At 38.5% G+C, this 27726-nt stretch overlaps 1 non-coding gene and 1 pseudogene across 1 annotated transcript; both read right to left on the bottom strand.

Moving 5' to 3' along the window:
- Positions 1 to 2548: 2548 nt before the first annotated feature.
- LOC127430939 (dnaJ homolog subfamily C member 21-like) lies at positions 2549 to 14380 on the bottom strand (annotated as a pseudogene).
- Positions 14381 to 25822: 11442 nt separating this feature from the next.
- Positions 25823 to 25894, bottom strand: trnam-cau (transfer RNA methionine (anticodon CAU)). The gene has a single exon. It is a non-coding gene; the product is annotated as a tRNA-Met (tRNA).
- Between the last annotated feature and the right edge of the window lie 1832 nt (positions 25895 to 27726).

The following is a 27726-nucleotide window of genomic DNA, read 5'->3' as shown; positions in this document are numbered from 1 at the left end:
ATGTTGTCTGTCCAAACTAACACGTGCTTGCCCTGGATCAATGGCCGGAACCTCCGCAGGGTGAGCAGAATTGCCAACAACTCGAGGCAGTTGATGTGCCAGTGCAGTCGCCGGCCCAATTGTAAAGCTTGTAAAGCGCAAGCCACGCATCCAAGCTCCGCACGAGGGGGACCAAAGGGACAATCTCGTCGGACATACCGGCGGGTGGGGCCTCACGGCGGGGCGGAGCTCGAGGTGCCACACCATGTTATGGCCATGCTGAGTTCAGGGACATCGAAGTACTTACCTGGCTCCTTGTGTCCACCCCCGGAACAGCCTGGGATGGGGGAGGAAGAGGCCTGTCCTCGTGACCCGTGGAGACTGTCACAACGGGGGCGGATTTGTGCCACAGCTGGGCGCTCAGGGGTGGGAAGACCACCGCTGGAGCGCCAAACCTGCCAAATAGATTGCACGGTGGTCGTGATGACGGCCGTGCACACCGGATACGTGACCCAGGGGACAAGGAAACCGCTCTTGCTGAACTCTTGGGTACTGCAGCCACTTGAGCATGCAGCGCAATTAAATGCAAAGGTAACAAAAAGATTCTCCTCCCGGCCCTCGACAGGGGGACGGAGTGGTCTGCTTACCAGCTCCAGAGCAGCGGGTTTCGTCATCCCTGGGTCGCCCGTCTCAGGGGCACTTTGCCTTTCACGGGTTCTTGGCGGCCGCAAGACGGGTGGCGTCTGCTTCCTGCGGTGGGCTCCACACCGGGGCCGGGTGAAGGGGCGGGCTGCGGCAGAGCCGGTGCAGTCACCGCAGGGGGACGCCCTTGGCAACGAGCAGACAGTGGGATCTTGAGCCACGCCGGGGCAGGATATGCCGGATAGCCTCCATCTGCTGCTTCATCGTCGTGAACTGCTGGGCAAAGTCCTCGAGGGTGTCGCCGAATAGGCCAGCCTAGGAGATGGGGGCAGCAAGGAACCGTGTCATGTCGGCCTCACCCATCTCGACCAGGTTGAGCCAAAGTTGGCACTCCTGGAACACTAATGTGGACATCGTCCGCCCGAGAGACCATGCCGTGACCTTCGTCGCTCGGAGAGCGAGGTCAGTCACCAAGTGTAGTTCCTGCATCAATCCTGGGGTGCAACTACCCTCGTGCAGTACCTTTAGCGCCTTGGCGGACTTGTAGGAGAGCCATGGCGTGCAGGGCGGAGGCGGCTTGTCCAGCGGCACCATAGGCCTTGGCCGTCAGAGATGACGTAAACCTACAGGCCTTGGACGGGAGCTTTGGGCACCCACGCCAGGTGGCGGCGCTCTGCGGGCATAGGTGCACCGCGAGCACCTTTATCCACCGGGGGGATTGCCGAATAGCTCTTTCTTTAAAAAAACGTTCCGTGTGTGCCGATCTTTTAGAGAAATATACTCTTATTTCTGCCGAAGCGCCAAGGGGCATTCTCTGCATTGAACCAGTGCAGAGGAGGGAGAAGCCGTTGAAATGCGCCGTCAGATCCAGCAGAGGTGAATGAACAGTCGTGGGAATTCAGCTCAGTGAGCATGACCGTTCGGCTCCGAAGAGAAAATCTGAATGAGTGGTTGCATACCAGCTCCTTTTATACCCGTATGCCCGGGGGAGTGGCATGCAAATACCACTCAGCAATATTCATTGGCCTTTTATAAAAGACCAGAGGTGTGTCGGGCTCCCAAGAGTGATCCCTAGTGTCACTACATCGACACAACGTCGAGTGAGTGACAGATAGGGAACAGTGTTTTAAATAATCATCCGTTACTGTTTTCTCTTATTTTGGTTATCTTTTCCCAGAAAGCCCTTGTTTTGCTCAACACGAAGTCTTTTCATATTCTGGCTGACCTTTCTCACACTTTTGAGGAACAAATGCAAATATTTAATGTTTAGCTTTTGCCCTTCAAGATCATACACGTGATAAAACCAATTACTAATAATAACTGTGTTGTGAGATTTCATGGTTCATAGCACATTTCTAGAACAGTCGCATATTCCCAAACATTTATGATAAAACAAAAACTCTGAGTAATACTAAAATTGTGTAGTATTAAAATAAATAAAACATCCAGTGGAATTTTATTCCTTAAATATTGTCTTTTGAAGGAAATCTGGAAAAGTGATCATGACACTACAGGAAACAAACTTTCTAGATTTTTGCAGAATATTATGCAAACAATTTAAGATTAATTCCATGAATACATTTGGCAATTCCAGAGAAACTGTCTCACATTCAGTGTGTTATGAAAGAACTGTAAGCCCACAGGGCACAGATCTGCTCTAGTACGGACAGAAACACACACACACACACATGAATATGTCTCTCCCTGATTATTTTACAACTGCGTGTCATTAAAATAAGCTGTCAGTGTATGGATATATTCATACTGTAGTGGTTTCCATGGAGAAATTCATCAGTTTGGAGGGGCTCAAGTCTTTAACATGAGTTACAATGACCTCCTGGTTATCTGTTCTTCCTTGTTTCCTTCTTTTTCTTGCATGTTTGAGAAGTGTTCCTGGATGAGAGCGCAGTGGCATAGCCCGTGGTCTTCAAGTGATCAAAAAGTTTGTTCCTGAATTCATACTGACAAGTAACAGCACATGTTGACTTCCTTCTACAAGGAACAGATATAAAAAATTAAAAAAAAACATGGAAAAAGTTGCATTTAAAAGCATTTTATCACAATATATTGACAGTTTTCCATCGATTACATTTTAGAGAACACTAATTTAGAATCTTAAATTGTGTATTATATAAGGAATAATTGACAACTAACCACTGATTTATTGAAAATGAATCCGCACCCAAGGTGGTAATGTGTTGATACCTTGGTGTGCATTATTTTTCAATAATTGCATGGCCCAGAGTCAGTCAATTGAATTAGAGTTATACAAAAAGTCAACATCCAGTTCAATCCATGTACGAATGAGGATAAAACAGCTAACACAGAAACTTCCACACTTCCATGTGGAGGCAGTGTTGTTATAGTTTTGGATTTTTTATTTCTCTTTAATATTTAATTTGTCATAATTTAGTTAAGTTTTCATTATTTTTCAACGTTTGTCTGTTAATTTAAGATTTCTCAGTGTTTTCTAGTTTCAGTTTAGTTTTTATTTTAGTTTTAGTATTTTTTATGGCTGACAAAGCTGAGCGTTTACTGGTGTAATTTAAAAAGTCTAATATCATTTCAGTTCTCAGGGCAGTCTTGTGTTACCTCTGTCTAGTGGTATTTTCATGTTTAATGTGGATTGTAAATGGGTGAATATGGGTAAAGTGACAAAGGACATTTAAACTTGACCATTATTTCAGCTCTGTAGGTCCATACAATGCAAGTCAATAGGGGCAAAAACTTTGAAGCACCAAAAATCACATAAAAGCAGCATAAAAGTAATCCATAAGACTCTGGTGGTTACATCCAATGTGAAGATTTAGAGTAAAAAAAAGGACTTGCATTTTGTTCTGTTTCTAACACACACCTACCATATCACTTCTGAAGACATGGATTTAACCACTGGTGTCCTATGGACTGCTTTTATGTTTCCTTTATGTGATTTTTGGAACTAAAAAGGTCTGATCACCATTCACTTGTATTGTATGGACCTATAGAGCTGAAATATTATTTTAAAAGAAGAACGAAAGTTATACACATCTGGGATGGCATGAGGGCGAGTAAATGATTAGAGAAGTTACCTTTAAGTGCTAATTACTACACAAATACAAATGCAAACAAGTCAAATACAGCTGTAGTTGGTGGCCAGAACTTTGATGCTCAAAAAAGCACCTAACAGCAGCATAAAAGTAATCCTCAAGACTCCAGTGATTAAATCTACTGTATGTCTTAAGAAGCAATATGCTAGGTGTGGGTGAGAAACAGATCACTATTTAAGTCCTTTTTTTTTACTATTAATTCTCCTCCTTGACCAGTAGGTGGCGACAATAATGTGAATCACAAAAAAACAAAAGAAGAAGAATGTGAAAGTTGTGATTTATAATAAAAAAGGAGCAAAACATTGATCTGTTTCTCAACCACAACTATTATATCACTTCTGAAGACATGGATTAAACCACTGGAGTCTTATGGATTACTTTTATGCTATCTTTATGTGATTTGTGGTGCTTCAAATTCTGGCCACCATTCACTTGCATTGAATGGACCAACAAAGCTGTGATATTCTTCTAAAAATCTTTGTGTTCTGCAGAAGAAATAAAGCCAAACACATCTGGAATGGCATGAAGGTGAGTAAATGATGAGAGAATTTTCATTTTTTGGTGAACTATCCCTTTAATAGGGAGTCACATTAATGTGAAAAAAGAGATTTACTTTGTCTCGGTGTGTCATCAATTTCATCTTCATCATCATCTTCCTCGTCCTCGTCTCTGTCGTCAGAGTTCTGACTCAGTGACTTGCCTTCCTTCTCCAGCTGTTGCCGTAGCAATGCCACCATCTCTCTGTTTCTTGGATTTCTTGTGGTTTTTCATGCTGAAGAGTCAAGACATGAAGGAAAGACTGATTCGTTAAGTCCATACTTCTTATGTAAATCAATCATTTACATTTACATTTATTCATTTGGCAGACGCTTTTATCCAAAGCGACTTACAAAAGAGGAACACATAAGCGAATCATCTTAAGGAGACAGTGGTACGAAAAGTGCCATATTACAAGGTTTCACTAGCCTCAGAATAGCATTCATAACATATTAAAGTGCAACAAGGAAATTATTATTATTATTATTATTTTAATGACTGATTAAGTGCTCATGGAAAAGATGTGTTTTTAGCCGTTTTTTGAATACAGAAAGTGAGTCAACTTCACGGATGGAGTTGGGAAGGTCATTCCACCAACGTGGTATGATAAAGCTGAAAGTCTGGGAAAGTGTTTTGGTGCCTCTTTGTGTTGGTACAGCAAGGCAACGTTCCTTAGCCGACCGCAGGCTTCTAGTGGGCGCGTAGCTCTGCAGAAATGCTTTTAGGTTGGAGCAGACCCAGTGACTGTTCTGTATGCCAGCATCAGAGCCTTGAATTTGATACGTGCATAAACCGGCAGCCAGTGGAGAGAGACAAGGAGTGGTTTAACATGCGCTCTCTTTGGTTGATTAAAGACCAGACGTGCTGCTGCATTCTGGATCATTTGCAGGGGTCTAATTGCACATGCAGGGAGGCCTGCAATGAGAGCATTACAGTAGTCCAGTCTAGTAATGACAAGTGACTGAACAAGAAGTTGTGTTGCATGTTCAGAGAGGAAGGGTCTTATCTTCCTGATATTGTAGAGTGTAAATCTACATGATCTTGCGGTCTTTGAGATGTGGTCTGTGAAATTTAGTTTGTTATCGATGGTTACCCCTAGATTTCTGACCATGTTGGAAGGCGTTACTGTAGTTGCACCCAGCTGCACAGTGCAAAGATATGCATATTGTTTGTTATTATAAAAACATACATTTCTAATACAAAAATATACAGTATACTAAATATATACAGAAAATAGAAAAACCATACACACATTTAAACAAAGTCAAAATTGGGTACGTTTTTTAAAACGCTTTCAGGAAACATTATGAAACTTTGATTTATACATTTTCATATTCCTTTATGTTTGAATGCACAGATACTACTACAGAAATGCAACAAATCTTAAACTGACGTACATAAGGACAAAAATTAATTAGCATTCTAGGGGCCATTGCTAATGACATACCATGCACGGCACCTTACTTTACTGGTCACTGATGAACGTATATTATTATTTTCTGTGAGGTGAAAGAGGGTGTGCATGGAAAGTTTGTTTTACAGTGCAGTGTGTGTATGGGCGGTCACTCACGCTTTATCAGATTTGAAAGATTTGTCACAGACAAGGCAATACAAGTCGTAATAATTGTCCATCTCCACAGCAGCATCCACCTGAACCGCATCTGAGAAAAGTCAAACAGCAGTTACATACATGTCCTGCCCATTATTCATAAACACTCGTTGTCTGTGATGTGTATAATAAAGCTCCTGTGTATCACTGTATTTGGGTATAAATAACACCCAACTCTTCAGGAATTGATATAGGCAGTGAGGCAGCTCACAATGTTTTGGAACAGAAGCGTCATTTTTAAACCTTAATAAAAGATTTGATGGCCCCTGAATCAATTCCCTCCTCAACCCAGAATCCACTTCAGTATGTTTTCGTGTGTGTACATGGCATCAGAACTCACCTCTCTCATCCATGTCAGCTTTCTCATGCCCATCTTCTACCTCCTCCTCTTCACACTCATGCATAGCCGAACTCTTGACCATACTGAGCTTCCTTCTGCTGCAATTCTTTCTCCAGCTCTGACATGGTGGCCCAGCTCTGCTCCTGATAGTCTTCTGCCAGCCTGAACACACAAACACCCAATGAATAAATTAATTTAGGATGGGAGAATGAACATTACCAGAAAAAAAACTAATAAAACCACTATGCCACAACTGTCAGCTTAAAGGAATATTCTGGGTTCAATACAAGTTTAGCTCAATCGAAAGCATTTGTGGCATAGTGTTGATTGCAACAAAACAATTTCAACTCCTTCCACGAGGTTACAGTGAGGAACTTGCAATGGAAGTGAATGGGGCCATTTTTGGAGGGTTTAAAGGCAGAAATGTGAAACTTTTTATTTTTTACAGAAGCATTAGCATTAATTCTTCAGTGTGTATATTTTGAGCTGTAAAGATGTTTAAATTGTCATTTTTATGGTCATTTTAGGGGTTTACAGCGTAATGTTGTCATGGTAACAAAGTTGTAAAATTGCATAGATTAAATTTACACAGAATAGGTTAGTATGCGATTTTTTTTGTTTTTTTTTCTTCACTAATAAAATTTATTAACACTAATATTGTTTACATCTTGTGGCTATACTTTTGAAACTGTGTATTTTAACATTTATGCATTGGCCACAATCACTTCCACTGTAAGTGCCTCACTTTAACCCAGACTGTTGCTTTTTTTTTTTTTTTAAGAAAAGGAGGTCCAATTTGAAATAAATGTTTGTGGTAATCAACATTACGCCGCAAATGCTGTCAATTGAGCTTAATTTATATTTAACCCAGATATTCCTTTAAGACGCATATAAACATACAAGTCAGCACACAAAAGCACAGCTGAGAAAATGCTTGCTACTTGCTGCTATATCCAAATGGTTTTGCATACAAACAATCCCCTCTATAGGATTTTTCCAGCATGATAAGATTATCTTAAGATCATTTGAGCCAAATTTGGTGAGAACTGGACAAATTTGTTGGAGTAGCGAAAAAGCAGTTCACTAGGTAATTGCTAGGGAACGCTGTCCCAAAATATTTTAAAGAAATAGTTCACCCAAAAATGAAAATTCTCTCATCATTTACTCACCCTTATGCCATCCCAGATGTGTATGACTTTGTCATCTGCTGAACTCAAATGAAGATTTTTAGAAGAACATCTCAGCTCTTTTGGTAAATAAGTGAATGGGTGCCAAAATTGTAAAGCTCAAAAAATCACATAAAGGTAGCTTAAAAGTAATCCATAAGACTCCAGTGGTTAAAACAATATCTTCAGAAGCGATATGATAGGTGTGGGTGAGAAACAGATCACTTTCACAATCTTCTTCTTGTGTTTTTGGTGATTCACATTCTTCATGCATACCGCCCCCTACTGGGCAGGGAGAAGAATTTCTAGCAAAAAAGGACTTCAATATTGATCTGTTTCTCACCCACACCTATCATATCACTTCTGAAGATATGGATTAAAACACTGGAGTCTTATGGATAATTTTTATGATGCCTTTATGTGCTTTTTGTAGCGTCAGCTTTCTGGCACCCATTCACTTGCATTGTATGGACCTACAGAGATTAAATATTCTTCTAAAAATCATTATTTGTGGTTTTTCTCCTCCCCCTTTACATCTGATACAACAGTTTTAATTCATGTTTCACCTTTGCGGTTTAAATAAACCATAATTCTCAAATACTTCAACAGTGCATCTTAAACTATTTGAATTTATTATGAAAATATTAATAAATAAAGTTTCAATAACATAAAGGCAAGCACACCAAGGTACTGCAGCTGCACAAAAATGTGCTCTGAAGTGACGCGCGAGTGAGCAAGAACATTTATTTTTACAAATACATCTTGCTTCAATTCCTCTGTCCTCATTTCCTTTCCTTCCATCCTTTCCTCGTTTCCTAAGAGGGTGGAGTTAGGAAGCAAGGAAAGGAAACGAGGACGCACAATTTCAGAAATGAGAAGCAATGCTGCTCTACTGCTCAGTTTAAGTCTCAACGTTATCTTTGGAAAGTGGGATTTTGGAAAGAGGGAAACTTTTTCAACGCTTATTCAACGACTCAGTCTCGTGAAAATTCCAGAATGCTAAAATTGCTTAAAGTACCCTCAGAACATGGTGCTTAAGACCCCTACCAAGTTTCTTTTAAATAGGCCAAAGCATTGTCGAGAATCTGACTTCCTATTTTTACTGACACAGCTGAATAGATAAAGGCGTATCTTGGTATTGGTTGTAAAAATCAAAATTTGGTCACTTAATGTGGCTTGCTCTGAAAAATCATCCAAGCCAACTTTGGAGAAGACTAAACGAATAACTGGTATTTTTGGACTTTGCAAGACCAAAGGAATCTAAAGAAACCAGGTATATGACTTTAGCCCATACTAAGCAAATATGTCAATTAGTGGGCTTTTAACCAGTAGGTGGTTCCCAAACTTCTCTGGTACCCTCGGGGCATGATTATAATGACATGTACCAAGTTTTGCTTCAATACGCCAAGGCATTACCAAAATACAGCCTCACTAATTGTTTTGTATCGCCATTGCTAAATTCATTTTGGTGAACCAACAGGGCTACACGGCTTCGGTGCTCATAACACAGCACAGAAATTAGAAATTAGCAGCTTTTCTGACTCACTTGGCCTGATGGAGCTACTGTTTCCTCCTCAATTCTTCTACTTTCTTGGCTTTCTCTGCATTCTGCTCTTCCACCAGCTTCTTGTGGGCCTGGACACACTTGTCACGCTTTCAGACAAAGGCCAGTAGTTTGCCCACCAGAGTTTTCTTGTTCTCTTTCTCCATAGCTCGCTTCTCCCAGTGGTTAGAGGACTGCCGCGTGTCATATTCCTCTTTCCATGCAAAGTTTTTGCGTGTGCAGAAGCTTTGTCAGCAGCCGTAGAACAAGTGCACCACCTGACAGAACCAGATAGAGCGAAAGAATGTGGAAAAAATAAGAAAATTACGAGAATTATTTAGGGAAAAGATAAATGCAAAAAGAAAGTATAATCCACAACATTTTGCATTCTCTTCAGAAAACATGAGTGATATTTGTCCATGTAAATGTCTCTAAAAGGATGCCAAGATGTTGTGGATCATTGCCATAATCATTGCTAGGTAATTATGTGTGGGGGTCCCTTTTCAATGCAAGTCTATAGGATTCATGTGCCCACTTTTTCAGTCAGAAATTGTAAGTCCAATTAGGTCTTATTGATGTCCGTAGCACATGCATTCTTGTTGCACCACTAATAAGAGTGCAGAGTGCATTTTGCTCTTGGCTAAATACGTTAATTGCTGATTTTCCCTCTTCGTTGAAGATTGATCTCGTCAGTGTAAGAAGGCATTCAATAATTATTTCTACATCACATATCCCAAGCATTGCAAATCTAAATAAGTCATGGCATAACAGCCAAGTTCCTGCAATTTCCATTGTGGTTATTTAAAGGGATGGTTCACCCAAAAATATATTCTCTCATCATTTAACCTCCCTCATGTCATCCCAAATGTGTTTGACTTTCTCTCTTCTGCAGAACACAAATGAAGATTTTTAGAAGAATATTTCAGCTCTATAGGTCCTTACAATGCAAGTAAATGAGTGCCAAAATGCTGAGGTACCAAATTCCATATAAAGGGAGCATAAAAGGAATTCATAAGACTCCAGTGGTTAAATGCATGTGTTCGGACATGATATGATAGGTGTGGGTGAGAAAAAGATCAATATTGAAGTAATTCTTTATCTTAAATTCTCCTCCCTGCCCAGTAAGGTGCAATATGCACAAAGAACATGATGAAGAATGGAGATTTCTGGGAGAAACTCTCCAAAAGATCCATTATATAAAGTGCAGGTACGTGCAACTGCGGAAAGGGAAACAATTAAGAACGATGAAGAGCCTTTCTGTCTCATTGGAGTTGGGTTAACCTTTTGAGTTCAGAACCTGGAGACAATGGTCTCTTAAAAACAAAAAAAAAGATGCTGGTTGTCAAGCCAAATGCAAGTTTGGGGTCTGAAAAATGCTTGGAACTGAAAAAGTAATCTAATACTCACAATAATTTAGAGATGAGAAAGATTTGTGTTCAATTTTGTTTGAAAATAATCTGTAAGGTCTAAAATGCACTGGACGTCATGATGAACCTTCAAGTAAACAAGGCACTCCAACATCTTAATTACTCCATTTATCATGGTACAATGAATTCATATTTCTCTAATACACACAAACCATACTATCCTACTGTCCCAAGATTCACTCTACCTTCTTCGCCAAATGATTTCATGATCTGCCTTTAGATGGTTGACAACAATTAACTACCTATATGCAAGATCCTTCGATTTTAAAGGAATGTTCCGGGTTCAATACAAGTTAAGCTCAATCGACAACACATATGGCATAATATTGATTACCACAAATATGTATTTCGACTCGTCCCTCCTTTTCTTTAAAAAAAAGCAAAATAGAGGTTACAGTGAGGCACTAACAATAGAAGTGAAAGTGGACAATGAAAGTGAATGGGGGCCAATTTTTGGAGGGTTTAAATGCAGAAATGTGAAGCTTATTATTTTATAAAAGCACTTGCATGAATTCTATTAAAACTCATGTATTATTTGAACTGTAAAGTTGTTTAAATAGTCATTTTACAGTCATTGTAGGGTTTGTTGACATTACATCATCATGGTAACGAAGTTGTAAAATTGGCTAAAACTTTACACAGATAAGATTAGGAAGCAGTTTTATCACACTAAATTCATGTTTACACGCACATCCGTTATGTCTTGTGTAGGGCTGCAACTAACGATTATTTTGATAATCGACTAATCTAATGATTATTAGAAAGATTATTCGATATTGACATTGTTGATAATGTCAACTAATCGTTTCAGCCCTTGTCTTGTGGCTATACTTTTGAAATTGGCCCCTATTCACTTCCATTGTGAGTGCCTCATTGGAACCAAGATTTTAAATTTTTTTTAAAGAAAAGGAGGAACGAGTCAAAATAAATGTTTGTGCTAATCAATATTATGTCACAAACGTTGTCGATTGAGCTTAACTTGAATTGAACCCAGAATATTCCTTTAACCTCTACTTTTCCTCCCTAATTCTTGCACACAATAAAAAGCTACAAATTCTGACAGGCACCATATGGTCTGCACACAAGGTTCCAAATCCAAACCATTAAAAAATATAAAAAATCAAACAATGGCATTCTCTATTTTTAAGAAGTTATCAAGAAGCAATAAGCAAAGATTCTTTTACGTACAAAGTGAAACAGTTCTGCACATAAATATCTACTTAACTTGCTACTAAGTGCCTTGCTACTAAAAAAAAAAAAAGAAAATCTGAATATATTTCAAAGATTTGAGAATCTTTGAATTCACATCTCCTAAATTGTGACGAAAACCGTGGCAGATTAGCATTATTTATTGTTGCACCACAAAACACATTTATCAGTGGAGTGCCACAGGGCTCTGTACTAGGCCTGTGGTTGTTTGTTATCTATACCACACCACTAAGTTCTAGTGATTTCTCTTTACACTGTTCTGCTTTCACAATCCATCTCCTCTGCCCCAAAGACCATAAAGAAAAACTCTTGACATCTACAATGCAGTAAACATAGTTCATCACTGGAAGGGGATTTTGATCAAATTGCTGCAGCTCCTGGCCAGCTGGGACCTCCAGTATAAGATTTCACTCTCGGCCAAAGGTTTACAGAAGTTGCTACACATTATGCAATGAAACGGGGGATGTTTTGGATAATCATCTTTAAATATTTTACTCCTTCAAATAGTTTTGATGTCTTTTTTACCATATAATTATGATTTTATCATGCTAAATATTCAAAGTTTAATGATCTCTTGCCTTCCACCTCAAGAGTTTCTCAATATCTTCTGTCTTCTACAAAGTTACATCCTTCAAAAAAGGAGTGTCCTTAGTCATCTGCAAACCAACACTTGAGGTAGCAGAACGTCTAAAAATAAATTAAAATAATTAACATTTTTAATTAACCATCAATAACCCCCCATTCTATTCATTAAAAATCAAATGCTTTGGTGAAAATGTTGAATGAGTATAGGATGAATGAGTGAGAGCAAATCTTCTGATTGCTTCAATGGTGTGTGCTAGAGTGGGTACATACGGTGTCATAGTCACTCTCCGAATGAGGCAAACTCTTCGTTCTCATCTCCTCATCTTTACTGTGCTCCATCTCCTCCTTCGCTATGGTCTCAAACAGGTTCCTGTATACTGTGTAAAAGCCCTACAGGACAGATAGAGAAAATCAATGAAAGTGAGGAACTCACATACTTGCAACTTTAACTTGTGTTACAATAATTAAAAATAAAAAAACAGACATTAAAGGGACTACAAGTCATGTAATGTTAACATGTTTTGCTAACTTGAATGTGTACTGCAATCTAGTGGTAAAGGGTGTTATTATGCAATCTTCATTTTTAATAGATTTTTTTTTTCTTTTTTCAAATTTTATCTTTAATAATTCTAATGCAGATCTATTACAGTAAATTAAATTAAGTAAATTGTTCCTTTGTTTTAAGAAAATTACATTATAAACAGCATAATAGCTTTTGCAAAAATAAGATACCTCATACAATGTAGCACCAGTAAATAAATAAAACAAATAACAACACTCTTTTATGTTTATATATGAGAGTTTTAATTAGAACCTTAACATTGCCTAAAAAGTACAAAATAATTCAATTTACAGCCAGTAAGTTTTATAGGCTATATCCCTGCCCCTCTATCTTCTGATCATTTACCTGCTCGTCATCTCTGTAACCTGAATAACAGGTGACAGTGAAGTACTGCAAAAAATCAATACTGTCATCCTGGTATACTCCACCTTTCAGCAGTGCCTCCCGATGATTATCATACCTTTAAACAAAAGAAATATCTTCATAAGCATATATAACTATCAATGACAGTCATAATTATATGGCAAGGGTGACCAGAGGAAGTTATTATTCCACACATGTAAGTAAAGTAAGTAAAAAAGGTACCAAATATTTATTGAAATTAATTACTCTTGAACCATTTTAATTGGTCTATATTTATTGGTTATTTGATGGCATCACAAAAATGTTCAGTGGAACATCAGCCATAAAATTTGGACAAACAACCAATTTCAAAATGTTACAAAACTACTGTAAAAATGCTTGAAACTAAGAAGACCTTATTTTTAAAGAGCCTAGTATTTATCTTAAAAGGCTATTCAAGCACCATAGCATCATTGTATCTGTATTAAAATAAGTATTAAGCTATGGGCTTTTAGTGCCACTGGAAAAACATGCCAGTCCACATAAAACAAAGGCACAGCAAAAAACCACTGTTACTACAAATAAAACCTAGGTAACTTGGTATTAGCCACCAACAGTCATCAAAGCAGAAATTAAACAAAATGACAAAGTTTCTGAAGCTTCTTACACTGTTTGAAGAAGTTGTAAAAATAAGTGTAGTAACTGTGGTATTTAGGTGGAAACTATGTTTACCATGGTGAATGTTTGTAGGGTGTAATGTTTTAGAGGTCTTATCAGGCTCTCGCCTGAGGATCATTCAGAACATCATAGGCAGCCTGCATCAGTTTGAACTGATCTGCAGCTTCTTCTGCATTTTCAAGGTTCTCGTCTGGAAGCAGAATTAGAAAACATAAACATGTTACTTAACCTAACAAAGTACCATGGCACTGCCATGTTGTTTTGGGCACGTATCATAGCAACACTGTACTTGATATACATTGATGTGCCATGTAAATAGCATAACACATAAACTTGATAATCAATGAATACCATGGTACATATCAAAGAAAAATTGCATGACCATCTGATACAATGTTGAACCATGATATAGCCACTGTAGGCTACTTTGTGTAAAGGCAATTAATTACAACATACTGGACTAGTGTGAGCCTTATAAAACCAAACGCAAACATGAGGGCACGGCTACAGCTTTTTATTACAATAAAGATTCAGAATGTCTATTATTGAGCAATGAAGTTACAGACAAGACGAAATCAAATACCTGGATGCCATTTCAATGCTAATTTCTGCCTTTTTCAGGTCATCATCCATCACGTCTCGTTTAACGCCCAGTACCTCATAGTGACACTTCATTCTGGTCCAGTCGGGGCTAAGATGGCGGGCTGAGCACATGTGCTTTTACCGAGCTGCCTAGTTAATCTCCCAATTTTAATTTGAAAGTTACAAAATTCTTATTTACACCTACCCAAAGTCTTATTTAGACATAGCTTGATTGTTTTTGTCCTCAAAATGTGGAAGCCTTCTCAGCAAACAATTCACCCCAAGATTATTATTCCTCCGGCTCATCACACGGCGCCAGCCTCAGTTTCAGACGTCCCAGATATGGAGGTAAAGGCTGATTTAACAGAGAGACGTCGTGACTCGTCTCATTTCACTCCTACTAAGTCAAATACTTTGAAAAAATTAAGAATCGCGACGATGACATCACCAATGTAACTCTGCTGCAAGCCATTACTTCACTGACTGTTCGTTTTGATTCACAAGATGAAAAATTAGAAGAAATGGCGAATCTAATGCAAAGGAATAGTATCATGATAGCAGAGATTTCCAAGGCTGTTGAGTTCAATTCCGCTGAAATTAAAGACTGCAAAGAAAAATGCCAAGAGACAAGCAACTCGCTCATGGGTTTAACCACATCACACAAAGAGATGGAGAGCAGAACATCTGATCTTGATTGGTATAAAAAAAGATGGAATCTCCAGATCAACGGCATGAAGGAGAAGCCTGAAGAGGATCCCCGCAGGGAAGTGATTGGCCTTATTGCTGAAATTGCACCGCACTTGATACACAGTGCACCGAATTGGCAGGGAGGAACCAGGGAAATCAAGGCAGATAATCGTGCAATTCACAATGCGGAAATACAGGGATGAAATATGGAAATCAACGAAGAATTCGTCAGTCTGCCTGAAGCATGGAGTCAGATTAATGGAAGATCTTACGAAGGAGGATCGAAACGCCGTGCTGCACTGTGGCCTTTGATTGATCAAGCACGTAAAGAAGGGGAAAAGGCTTACTACCGGGGGCCGTTTGGTTACATTGAAGGAAGACGCATTGACTCAACATAATCTTTTACTTGAACTGATTACAGGTAGAATGATGTGAGATATGATTATTTGGAGACATACTGGGTTGTGAGGTATGTTCTGGGTTTGTTGATACCCAACCCTGAGAAACTCCCATTCCTTTTCAAACCAGTGCTTGTTCTTTTTCAAATTTTATACTTTATTCTTTTATGTTTCCAGTTAAGTTACCGTTTTCATTAACGTCATTAAACGTTAGGGGCATTCAGAACAAGGTCTAAAGAAAGGCAATGTTCTTATTTTGTAAAGGTAGTGGTTCTCACTTTACTTTTCTACAAGAAACACACTCTAATGTAACTGATGCTGTTTTCTGTTCCAATCAATGGGGAGATAAAGTTTTATTTAGCCATGGATCTTCTTACTCGGCAGGAACTGCAATTTTATTTAATAACTGTCCAGGAAAAATAATTTCTTCTAGAACTGATCTTAATGGACTTTGGATAGCGGTGGTTTTAGATATTGAAAATATTTTTTTATTCTGATTAATATATACGGTCACAATAATGCTAAACAGAATCAACATCTGCTTTCTGAGGTTTCTTCCTTAATCTCTGATTGAAAGAGGTTATATCCAACAGATAATATTCTTGTAGGTGGGGACTTTAATGTTGTACCAGATGAGACATTCACCCAAAAGCGATACCTCCCAACCAAACTCCTTAATTTCCCATTTTTGCAATAATCTCAAACTGATAGATGTGTGGAGATATCTTAATCCTGATCTCAGACAGTTTTCTTGGTTAAGATCCAATGATTCCAGTAAATCAAGAATTGATTATTGGCTTATTTCCGATAATTTATTGTTGCTTGTAAAAGATCTCGGCAGCGCCTAGTGACAGATCACTGTGCCATTTCTTTCTTAGTTAAACCGAATTATAACACTCCACGCAATAAGGGATATTGGAAATTTAATTCTGATTTACTTAATAATGAGAGATTCTGTGATGGAATACAAATTTTAATTTGGAAAGTTAAGAATAATAATGACTTCAATTCTCATAAAGCCAGATGGGAGTATCTTAAATTTAAAATTTAATATTAATTATAGCAAAACACTTGCTAAAGATAGGAGACAGCACGAACATAACATTATCTATGAGATTAACAAATACTGTAGTAAAAGTGTATTAAGTAATGTTGAAAAAAGCTAAATGTTTTCGCTACAATTAGAATTGGATAATCTTTACATTAAGAAAGCCAAAGGAGCATATACACGTTCAAAAGCTAAATGGTTAGAAGAGGGTGAAAAAAGTACTTCTTACTTTTGTAGATTAGAAAAAAGACGACAGTCTAAAAATCATTAACGTGAATGATACTGAAAGCACAGATCCTAAATTAATAAGCAAGGAAATCCCTCGTTTCTACAGTGACTTGTATTCTTCTAACTTCTCCCCAATAGATTGTAATAATTTTTTTGAAAAAATAATACATTTCATTCCCGCATTGACAACGAATTTAGAGATCGTTGTGATGGTGGGTTACGGATTGAAGAACTTGACTTAGTGGTTCAAAAACTTAAGATAAACAAATCTCCTGGTCCTGATGGTCTCACAGCTAATTTGTACAAATTTTTCTGGCGTGATCTTAAATTGTTGTTATTTAATGCATTTGTTGAGTCTATGGAAGAGGGGTCTTTAGGCCCCACTATGAGTCAGGGCCTGATTATCTTAATCCCTAAACCAGATAAAGACCTAATATATGTAGATAATCTTCGCCCAATTACATTGCTCAACAATGATTATACAATTTTCACACATATTTTTGTAAAAAAAAAAATTTTGCTGACCAAAATTGAATATTTATCTAGACTGATTCATCCCACTCTCGCTTTGGCTCCCTCCTCAGCTGTTATAAAAACAAGTAATCAGAAAACACCCCACAGTACACCTATCTGTAATAACAAGTATATTTTATATAGAAACAAATCTCTATTTTATGAAGTTTGGTTAAGCAGAAATATCTGGTCTGTGATGGACTTAATGGGTGATAATGGTAACACTTTAGATTACAAAGCTTTCACTTTAAAACACGGATTTTCCTGTCATCCAAAACAATTCTTCACTATTATTAATGCAATACCTTCGGGTATAAAAATTATAATGAGATGTACCCTTTCTTATTCAAAAGTTACTGCAGTTCTTCCCTCTTTATATGTTGGTGATATTGAATTTAAGAATAAACACTGCACTAACAAATACACAAGACAGGTTATAATTAAAACTTGCCATCCTTATCAAATTTTAAGAAATAAATTATATCATATATTTGATAAAAATCCAGTAGAACAGCCTATTTAAGATTTCCTCTTCCCCCCAAATCGAAAGAAACACACTTCAAAATATTAAATGAAATATATCCTTCTAATACATTTCTAAATCTAAAATTGAATCTTGAAAATGTGCCTTGTCATTTCTGTAATTGCTCTTATGAAGATACAGAACATATTTTTTTTTCGTGCAATTTCTCTAGTGCCTTTTGGAGAGCATTACAGGACTGGATGATATAAAAATATGTGGTTGCTGATGATTTCACCTTACAAAATATGATATATGTGATAACCAAAGACTGCCATGTTTTGTTTTATTTGATTAATAACATTATAATATTGGAAAAATATTTATACATAAATGTTTATATCCCCTCCTCTGTTTATTATATTCAGAAATTAATTAAAACACTTTTCAGAAGCTCTTACAAAAATGAAAAGTCAAAATGCAACAAAACTGTTTTTCAAAGATTTACTGTAGAAATGATGCCCCCATTTTCTTCATTTTTTTTTTTTTCATCTGTCTTGGATTTAATCTGGTTTTGATGTGTTGAGCCTTCCATGTCAGTTTCTTGTTTGAAAATGGACTATTTATGCCATTTTGTTGTAATCCTATTTTATATTCAATAATAAAAGAAATAAATTAAAAAAATTCTGGTCCAGTCTTGAAGTAGATCCCAGACAAACTATAAAGACTACATTTGGAACCCACAAACAGATCTGTAATGCTTTAGAGCGAAGAGTCTTCGGCCAATGTAGCCCACGTGGATCACAAAAATATTAATAAAACCTGATACTATATCTAAACCGAATAAGATGAGTCTATAATGGGGGCGATAAATGTAAACGCAGCGTAGTTCTAGTGGGAAGACTAGCAGCTGTACATCATCGCACCATTAGCTAGGTAACTCCTAGCCAATCACATGTAAGCCATTGCTTTAAAAGTCTGCTCACATTCTTTCACATTGCTGTTTCAGTTGTGCTAACACGGCAACCTCCACCACCCCACCACCACCACTAGTCGAGTCCCGTCCTGCACAAGGGTAGGCTCCTTGCCCCTGCCTCCTATCTCTGGCAGGATATGACGGCTCCGAGTACAACTTCTTCGGACCGCCAGACATGCCGAAGAGAGACATTACATTTTCTGTTTTATATTCATCTAATAAATGTCATCTTGAATTTTACTCAAGTCTTGCTGATAGAAGTGGACTTAATCATCAGCTTCTTGAACAGTAAACAAATTTTCCTGATTAGAAGAATTGCACGAAACCGGGTTGCGAGGATCCGCGTTGCATAGAAATGACGTCACAAACGAGAGTTGCGGCAAGTTCGAAATTCAACGTTTAAAAAAACTTTGTTGTACATAACTACATAATTACAATATAAAAACGGGTCTGCAAAGCATAGCAGTGGTCATTTTAAGTATCATGTCAATGTTATTTTATTACTAAATGTTTCACCGATTTGACTATCTGTCTGACTCATGTACTGCTCAATGTGTGTGCGTTCACACCCACATTTTGTTTTTGCTTTTTGCTTTACTCTCTCATGAATGGAAGAGAGCTGATGTGTGAGCTGAGGTGATCAAATTTGTCCAAAAATATATTATTTATGCAGACCCAGCATGCAGTTGTCCTGTCTCATCCTTCCATCACTCTACTAAGCACAACACTGGTGCTGTAAACCAACGATTGTTCAGCTGCTGCCGAACACATTGGTTTGCGTCACCCCTGGGGGAATACATGGACTTACACTACCGGTCAAAAGTTTTGAAACACTTGACTGAAAAGTTTCACATGATCTTAAAAATCTTTTGATCTGAAGGCGTATGCTTAAATGTTTGAAATTAGTTTTGTAGACAAAAATGTAATTGTGCCACCATATTAATTTATTTCAAATATTTCAAATTTGATAAAGAATTTGATAACTTGGACCAAATTATAAAGAAAAGCAGCCAATAAGTGCCCAACATAGACGGGAACTTTTTCAATACTATTTAAAAAGCATCCCAGGGTGATACCTCAAGAAGTTATTTGAGAAAATGTCAAGAGTACATGTCTGCAAATTCTAGGCAAAGGGTGACTACTTTGAAGATGCTAAAATATAACACAGTTTTGATTTATTTTGGATTTTGTTTAGTCACAACATAATTCCCATAGTTCCATTTATGTTATTCCATAGTTTAAAAAAAAAATTATAATAAAGAATGAGTAAGTGTTTCAAAACTTTTGACCGGTATTGTATGTTACGGTATTGTGACGAGGAGAAGGGCGTGGCCGGGCCATGAGGACGTACGCCTGGCCCTGAATTGATCTAATCAGCCGGGAGGGGGATAAAGATGAGCTGGAGGTGCCAGTTCGAGAGAGAGACACATGCGACTGCTGTGTGTGTGTGTCTGTGTGTTTAAGTTGATTTAAGTTGATTTACATCATTAAAAGTTTTGTGAGTGGCCGAAGACCAGGCGACATCGTGTCCAGGGACAGGCGAGCAAGTTTTTCTCTCTCTCTCCTTTCTCTCTCTGTCTCTCCCCCTCACGCTTTCCCTCTCCCTTCTCACTCCCCTCATCTCTCCCAGGGCTCCAGAGAGGCGGGGAAGACCTGCCGGCAGAAGGACGGCAACAAATCCCCTCCAGGAAGGGAGAGAAGTATGTCATGCCAGAGGTTTCCTCGGTCTGAGTCGGGCGGTGGAGGAGTGTGATGAGGAGGAGGGCGTGGTCAGGCCGTGAGGATGCACACCTGGACCTAAATTGTTCTAATCAGCCAGGAGGGGGATAAAGACGAGCTGGAGGTGCCAGTTTGAGAGAAAGAGACACACATGCGGCCACTGTATGTGTGTTTTATTTTATTTTTTTATTCCTTTTTAATTATCTGGGTTTAATTATCTGCATTTACATTGGACTCTGACAATCCTTTTAGTAACTTTGGTGCCTTTAATTTGGAAAGAGGTAGAGGGGTAATGTCATTAAGTGGGGTGTGTACCCCTGGAAATTCAAACAGTACTGTATCTGATAATGCTACTAGTAGAGTGAAGTTCTCTACCCCAATTTCTAATGATATACCGCTACTTGAACTAAGTCTGTCAGAATCTACTGTGGCATTGACGACTGAGCAGGTTAAACAACTTAGCTCTGACATCAGCCAGTCTATCAAGGCAAGCATATTTGGTGTCGTTACACATTTATCTTCCCCAACTGTGCCTAATGAATGTCACAAGTGCTCACAAGTAAATCAGTGAGCACAATCATTGATGCTTCAAAGTTGAATCTGGCACTAAAAAGTAGCAGCAAAGAACTCCCCTACTTTCATGGTGACAGCTCAGACAAGTACTCAATCTTTGAATGGGAGGGCTTATTGACAGCTTTTCTTGAGAAGGAGAATTATGTGGAACAAGTAGGTGTTGATGAAATTGTGAACAAATTGATGGGCCGTTCAAGAAATATTATCCAAATATGGTTGCGCAACAATGTTTCAGTCTCTAAGACTGGTGATGTGGATATGGTTTTCCGTATTCTCAGACAGCACTTTGGGGCCGTTGTATCCACTGGCCTTCCACTGACTGATTCTTATGCCACCAAACCATATACCAATGAAGGCCCACTTGATTATTGGATAAGATTGAATAAGGCTGCAGAATTGGCTGAGCAACATCTTAAAAGTGAGGGTAGAACATTGCCAAATCATAGTATGGAGATCGCTGTTATGTTCATTTGTAATTGTCCAGATAAACATCTCTCAATTTTATTTCTGAGCAAACCGCAATGTGAGTGGACTGCTGCGGAGGTACAGGATCTTTGGATGAATATTGTAGGGACCGCAGTGAGTGTGCGTCAATTCTCACAAGCAGTTACGTATGCTGGTCCTGATGTGTGCGGTGCAGCATCCTTTAGTACACCTAGTGTTAAGACTTTAGTGAGTGAGGGTGATTTTGACTGTGCAACCCGAGAAGGGAACACGATGGATAGGATACTGGAGCTTTGGTGTCTAACACACAGTCTTCCCAGATGGGTGTGCACAGCAAGCAGAGTTTTAAGCTGCTTTGAGTATGTAAAGTCTGTCAGAGTACTGATCACAGCACTGTTGCACACTGTAAACTACACAAATTGTGTTTCGGTCATTACTCTCCAGGAGACACATGAGACCTGTCTTTGTCAAAGTCACAGGTTGTGCAACAAAGTCCGGCTGCTGCTATAAACATTGAAAGACCTCCATCTGGAGGAGGGCGATGGTAGGCATCATAGTGTTCCCTCCACCGACAATGATGATTGTGGTGGTGGGGTTGAGCGCCGGAGAGAGAATGGAGAGCAAGTTCAGGAGATGAGAACGGTAAGGATCATCACCTGGCAACAGCTTTTTGTCATTGCAGTGAGAGTGGAGACGGGCTTTAAAGAGCGAGCTGGACGCCAGTGAGGGGAGAGAGTTACGAAATACAAGCCGAAGAGACTGTACTGATCTGTGTCCACTGATAAGCATGTTTTTTGAGTGTGTCTGCTGAAAAGTGTGAATTTTGAGTTTAAAATAAACAAACCGTTTGAGTTAGATTCACCGTCTCCTGCTTCTTCTTTTCCCCTAACTGTGAACATTGTTACAATGACATTGAAACAGTGTATGCGTTCTTATGTGAAACTCTCCCAAAGACTAGGAAAGTGATCATGCAAAGCACAATATTAACAGCACAAAGTGATAGTCTGTTTCACACTAATATACTAGTGCATGACATGGTTGAGTTGAAGGAAATAATGGACACAGGATCGATAGCCACTACCCTCAGTGCAGAAGTGATACTGCTGTTGAAACAAGTGGGTGTGATAGCAGATGACTTTCTGTCTCCATCAGATGTAGTTCTAGTGGGTTGTGTGTGTGTGTTGGGGGGGGAGGGGGGCAGAGCAGTCTTTTGGGAATGTGTGACTTGAAACTTGAAGTCTGTGGATACAAGTTTATGGTCCCAGTCAAGTTTGTTGAGGGACAGATTGACCCTCTTATTTTAAGAACAAATGTGCTAAAGCCTCTAATCAAACATTTCAAGTCCAGCAATGAATTTTGCCATGTTATGAGTCAGCCTGATGCACCATGCCTGGAAGACCATAGCCAGTTTCATCAACTTTTGTCCAATCTTGAGAGATGGGAGGGAAATCCATCCCAGATAAGTTTGGAACTTTGAAATTGAAGAGTGCAGTGACATTTCAGCCAATGACTGAACATTTGGTGTGGGGTCGCTTACCTACAAGTTCTGTATTTTCGGCAGGTAGTACTGTTCTCGTAGAGTCGTGTGCATCATCATGTATGAACAACAGAGTAATGGTGGGACAAACAGTTTCTCCATTGTGGGGGGTGGGTGGCTATCCATAAAGATAATTAACCCCACTTCTGCATGTAACAGTTCGTGGAAAGGAGGAAGCTGGGGCCGGCTTGACAAAACACGTAGACATTTATTGTTGCACTTTTTAGTCGCACACAATAACACACTGCTTCACACTATGTTGTGCTTTTCAGCTTCACTACACATAAACTCTGTTGGCTTTTCAGCTCATCACTACACACAGTCAGATTCGTGTGTCTCTCTCTCTCGTCTGCTGCTGTCTCCTCTCCTTAAATACTCCCGCCACCCCTCACTGGAACGCGAGACCGGTGTGGCACACAGGTGGACCTCATTCACCACTTATCTTCCCGGCCTCGCTCTGCCCAGATGCCGCTCGGCCCCTGCTCGCCACACTGCAGAAATAACCGTGTGCAGAAATGCAAAGGTAGCTGATGTTTTTCTATGCATCGGTCTGAAGGACTTGATGGTTTTTCTGAGACTCTGACTGTTCACCAAAATGTGGAAGAGTGAGAAGAACTAGTTCGCACTTTAGTCTGACAGCCACAAATGTGTATAGCAATACAGGTGATATGAATGAAAAGTTGGAGAAGCTGGGGCTCAGAACCATACTGCTTGACTGCTGCAAAGTTTCTTCACAGTGGAAGGAGAAACTTGTCGATCTCATTGAAAAATATGAAAATATGAGGCAAGTAAGTTCTGCTATCGCATCAGGCTAACGGTTGACTGGTCATTCAGGCTGCCCTATTGCAGACTGTCTCCTGCCCACTACCACAAACTGAAGGATACATTGGATGAAATGGAGGCGAAGGACATCATTCGCAAGTCCAGTAGTGAATTTACTTCTCCCTTAGTTCTTGTGTGGAAGAGGACTGGCAATTTAAGAATTTGCACCGACTTCAAATGGCTTAATGACAAAACTGTTAAGGACGTACATCCAGTTTCGCATCAGAGCGATGTCCTGACTGCTTTGGGGGAAATTCTTCTACAGAGACTATGGAAAAATATTATATGTGAATATTCAGCTGACTTTTGGAAACAAGTGCAGGATTGGTTAATATAAAAAGATGTGATTGTTGTTATTTTCTTCTTTGAAGACATAAGATATGGTAAACATAAAGAGGATTGCTTTTTAAATTTTTGGATAAATTTTGGCAAAACACTTTATCCATTAATGCAGATTTTTCAAATCTCCCCACTGTTTATAGTATTTAAGAAGGAATTAAATACATTTATAGAAGCCCTATAAGAATGAAAAAATTAAAAAGCATTGAAATTATTGGATTTATTTGTAAAATAAGATGCACCGTCATTCGACTTTTTAATGGTAGGCCTATTTTGTTGTTTGTTTGTTTGTTTGTTTGTTTTTTTACTGTATACTAGTGCATTCATTGATCAACCAGCAATTGCAAATAAGGACAATTTGAATTTCTTATGTTTTAGAAATGTAGTTATGCTCTCCTGTAATTTATAGAAGTGAAATATATAACCTATTTTATTCAGCAATGTAGTAGGTTTGTAAATTAGGCCTATATGCATAACTATATTTGTTAAATTGCTGCAAAGGCTTAATACTGGATTCTAAAATCCAATAGAATAAGATAAGCTATTTTAATGTCTGAGAAAGCCAGCATGAAACTTGTGTTATTTATAATTATTTGTAGCTTTTCATAATTAATACAAAAACCATTGAGGTGTTCCATTTAATTAGAATTTTATTCAGTTTATTAACTGAATAAAGGGGATTTTCAGTTCCAAATTATTTTGTTCTGCATTATTTTGTTGAGTGTTAAAAATAACCTTTCAAAAACTGAGCATCATGAACTCGATGAGGGAAATTGATCTGGATACATACAGTTTGCATCTACTTTTGGCAAAAGAAGATATCCTGAATCCACGTTCCTCAACAAACTTTTATGATTTTTTATTCGTTGTTAAATTAGATTATGAAATCTGTGCATCATTCATGGTAAATTCAGTGTGAGAGGGTAGACAACGTTCATATGGCGCAACACAGAGAATGTTATTTAAAGACATGTGACTGTGTCTTCAATTTAAGTTTAAATAAAATTAAATATTTAAAGGTGCACTCAGTAATTTTTTCCTCATTAAAAACTCCTAAAGACATGAATTGTAATTTTGCAATATATATGGGAACTCATGACCACTCACATTAAAATGAAGATTCTAGTCATAACAGTAACCTTATAAAAGCTGTTTTATTCTACATTGAGAGGGTCCACACACGGGGGCTGCCATGTTAGAATCACATGACCAGCCGAATACTACTGGCTTAATCTCAGTAACCATGATATTTGACACTTTTACTCATTGATTAAAGTAATTGTGGATGACTGTGAATCCTAAATTTCTACAATGGCATCTGAAACTGAAAGCTATTGATTTTAAATTATGCTGCATCCAAGCCGCTAGGTGTCAGTGTAAGTCCAAGATAACACAAACATAAAAGTTACTGAGTGCAACTTTAAACTGATTGTATTTACTGAATATAGGTGCTGTTCAAACCGAATGTGTCCTTGTGTTATAAAAGCTCACCGGGCTTTACGAATGCAAGTGTCTCCAGACGCGTTTTTAACAGCTTAAGTTGTAATCAACTTGACAGTTCGTCTAAACAACACGGCGCTCCGGCGCGAGACGCTGAAAAAAGCATGGACGGATGCAAAAAAGCCTTCGGTGTGAATGAGGCACATCATATTTAGTGTACATTACGCGATCACACTTGAAATAATTAAGTAGTACGAGCTTTAAGGTGAATATTGATTATCATAAACATATATACATCAATATATCATATTGACTGCATCACACTTGGTGTAGCGAGAGAAAAAAAATTCTTAGCAGAGGATGGTTTCGATCCATCGACCTCTGGGTTATGGGCCCAGCACGCTTCCGCTGCGCCACTCTGCTACGCTGTTTTAAAGGAGGCTTTGTTAGGTCTTTAACAAAAGACAATTTTCCACTGCCTTATTAGATCTGTCAAAATAATTAATAATTTATGCATGATAACAACTACACACAATATTATGTTAATGCAGTATTTCATTGGAAAGAAAATAAATACTGTGCAACAATTCACTGCGCTTGTGCGCGCGCAGGCCCGCGTGCGTGTGTGGAGTGTTAAACGCAAGCTTAAACTAATAAGGTAAAAACACTTCTCATTAGACCATGTACCCATCTTTTAATTTTTTTATTTGAGAAGCATTTTGATTTAATAAACCTAAATGGGAACATTATAATTCAAAGTACTCAGACCTTGTGCTAGTGTTTAAATGTGGAGAAATTATGCTTCAGAATGTCTGTCTTAATGACCAAACAGCAACCCCCTCCCTGACCTCCGCCCATTTCCTCAGTAAACGCCCTTCCTTGTCTTAATTAGTATGATTATTTGCTCTTTAAGACAAACTATCACACAATCTGAGATGAATATAACAAGTGGGAAAGACAAGAGTGAGTCGAAGTGTCACAATATTAAATGAATGAGTGTGTGCATGTGCTCACAGACAGGAGTGTGTCCGTTATTGTTTTTCTATGCTGCGGGCTATAGTGTAGACTTAAGCCCCCGTACACACATGCAACGACTTCCAGCGACAAAGCGATCTCATCATCATCTCAATGAGAGAGATCATCCGGCAACACGAGCGACAGCGACCTCTGGCGACTAGATGTGGGCGTGGCGCCCATGACTTACTCTCATTGGCTCAGTCATCTTTTATTGGTGTACATGTTAGGAGATACGTTTTAAAATAGTGTAGCCCAATTATTTGTATTATAGTACTGTGGCTCGTAAGTGATATGAAATTGTTGTACCTCACGGTTCATTGCAAACAGATGTAGTAGGACTGAGTCGCATGGACTGATGAAAAAACTGTGTTGATGTGTGTGCTGTCATTCAAATCTGTAAATCAAAAAGTTGTGCAATTTCACAAAGCCTTCATTATAACGCATGCTTAGAGAAGTGAATTATGAATTATATGAATTATAAAATATGTTAATTTCTTATATCACCATAGAGTGAAAATGAGTGTATCAGTGTTGTAATATAAACATTTTAATTTATAATCCAACATATGGGTTATAAACACCAACAGCGTTGTCTACTGTAAATTAACTGTAAATTACACTCCAATTCTCACAAAAGTTATAAAGATGTAATATAAAGGTATTTTCAAATATCCTAATATTGGGAGACAGAATACAAAACCCCATGTTGCTCGTTCAATCATTCATTCATAAGTCATGTGCTTGTATGCAACGGGTAATTCTCGAAAAAACCAAGAGAATGCACTTTTAGTCTCCCGGTTTCTGCCATAACAGCTCACCATCGTGAGTTATTATTCTGCATGATTAATAATAGATTATTTCATTGTTGCTTTATGCAAGCCGTCTGCATCTGCTCGATCTATTGATTACTCTGCATTTTAGGAATTATGTCATATTAATTTATGCCATCAACAATAGCAAACAAGAGGCTGATGAACTGATGAAAATTGTATATTGATTCATAGTCATTTCTTTGAAGGATTGTAAACGATTGCCTCTCCTCCTCGCTCCAAATATCTGTGCTCCGTTATCTCGTCAGCCTAAAAATTACTTTCTAATTGACATGCACACAGAAACCAGCGCCAGTCAATAAATAGTCCGTTACAGCGGAAAATAAGGAATACTGCATGAGCCATACAGGCTATAACTGTGAATACTGTACTGGCGTACCGGTGCATGAGCACCAAACACAAAAAAAC

This window comes from Myxocyprinus asiaticus, chromosome 40 (genome assembly GCF_019703515.2).
Source record: "Myxocyprinus asiaticus isolate MX2 ecotype Aquarium Trade chromosome 40, UBuf_Myxa_2, whole genome shotgun sequence".
Taxonomy (NCBI): Eukaryota; Metazoa; Chordata; class Actinopteri; order Cypriniformes; family Catostomidae; genus Myxocyprinus; species Myxocyprinus asiaticus.
Note: the sequence above shows the minus strand (reverse complement) of the source record. Positions and strands in the feature narration are given on the sequence as shown.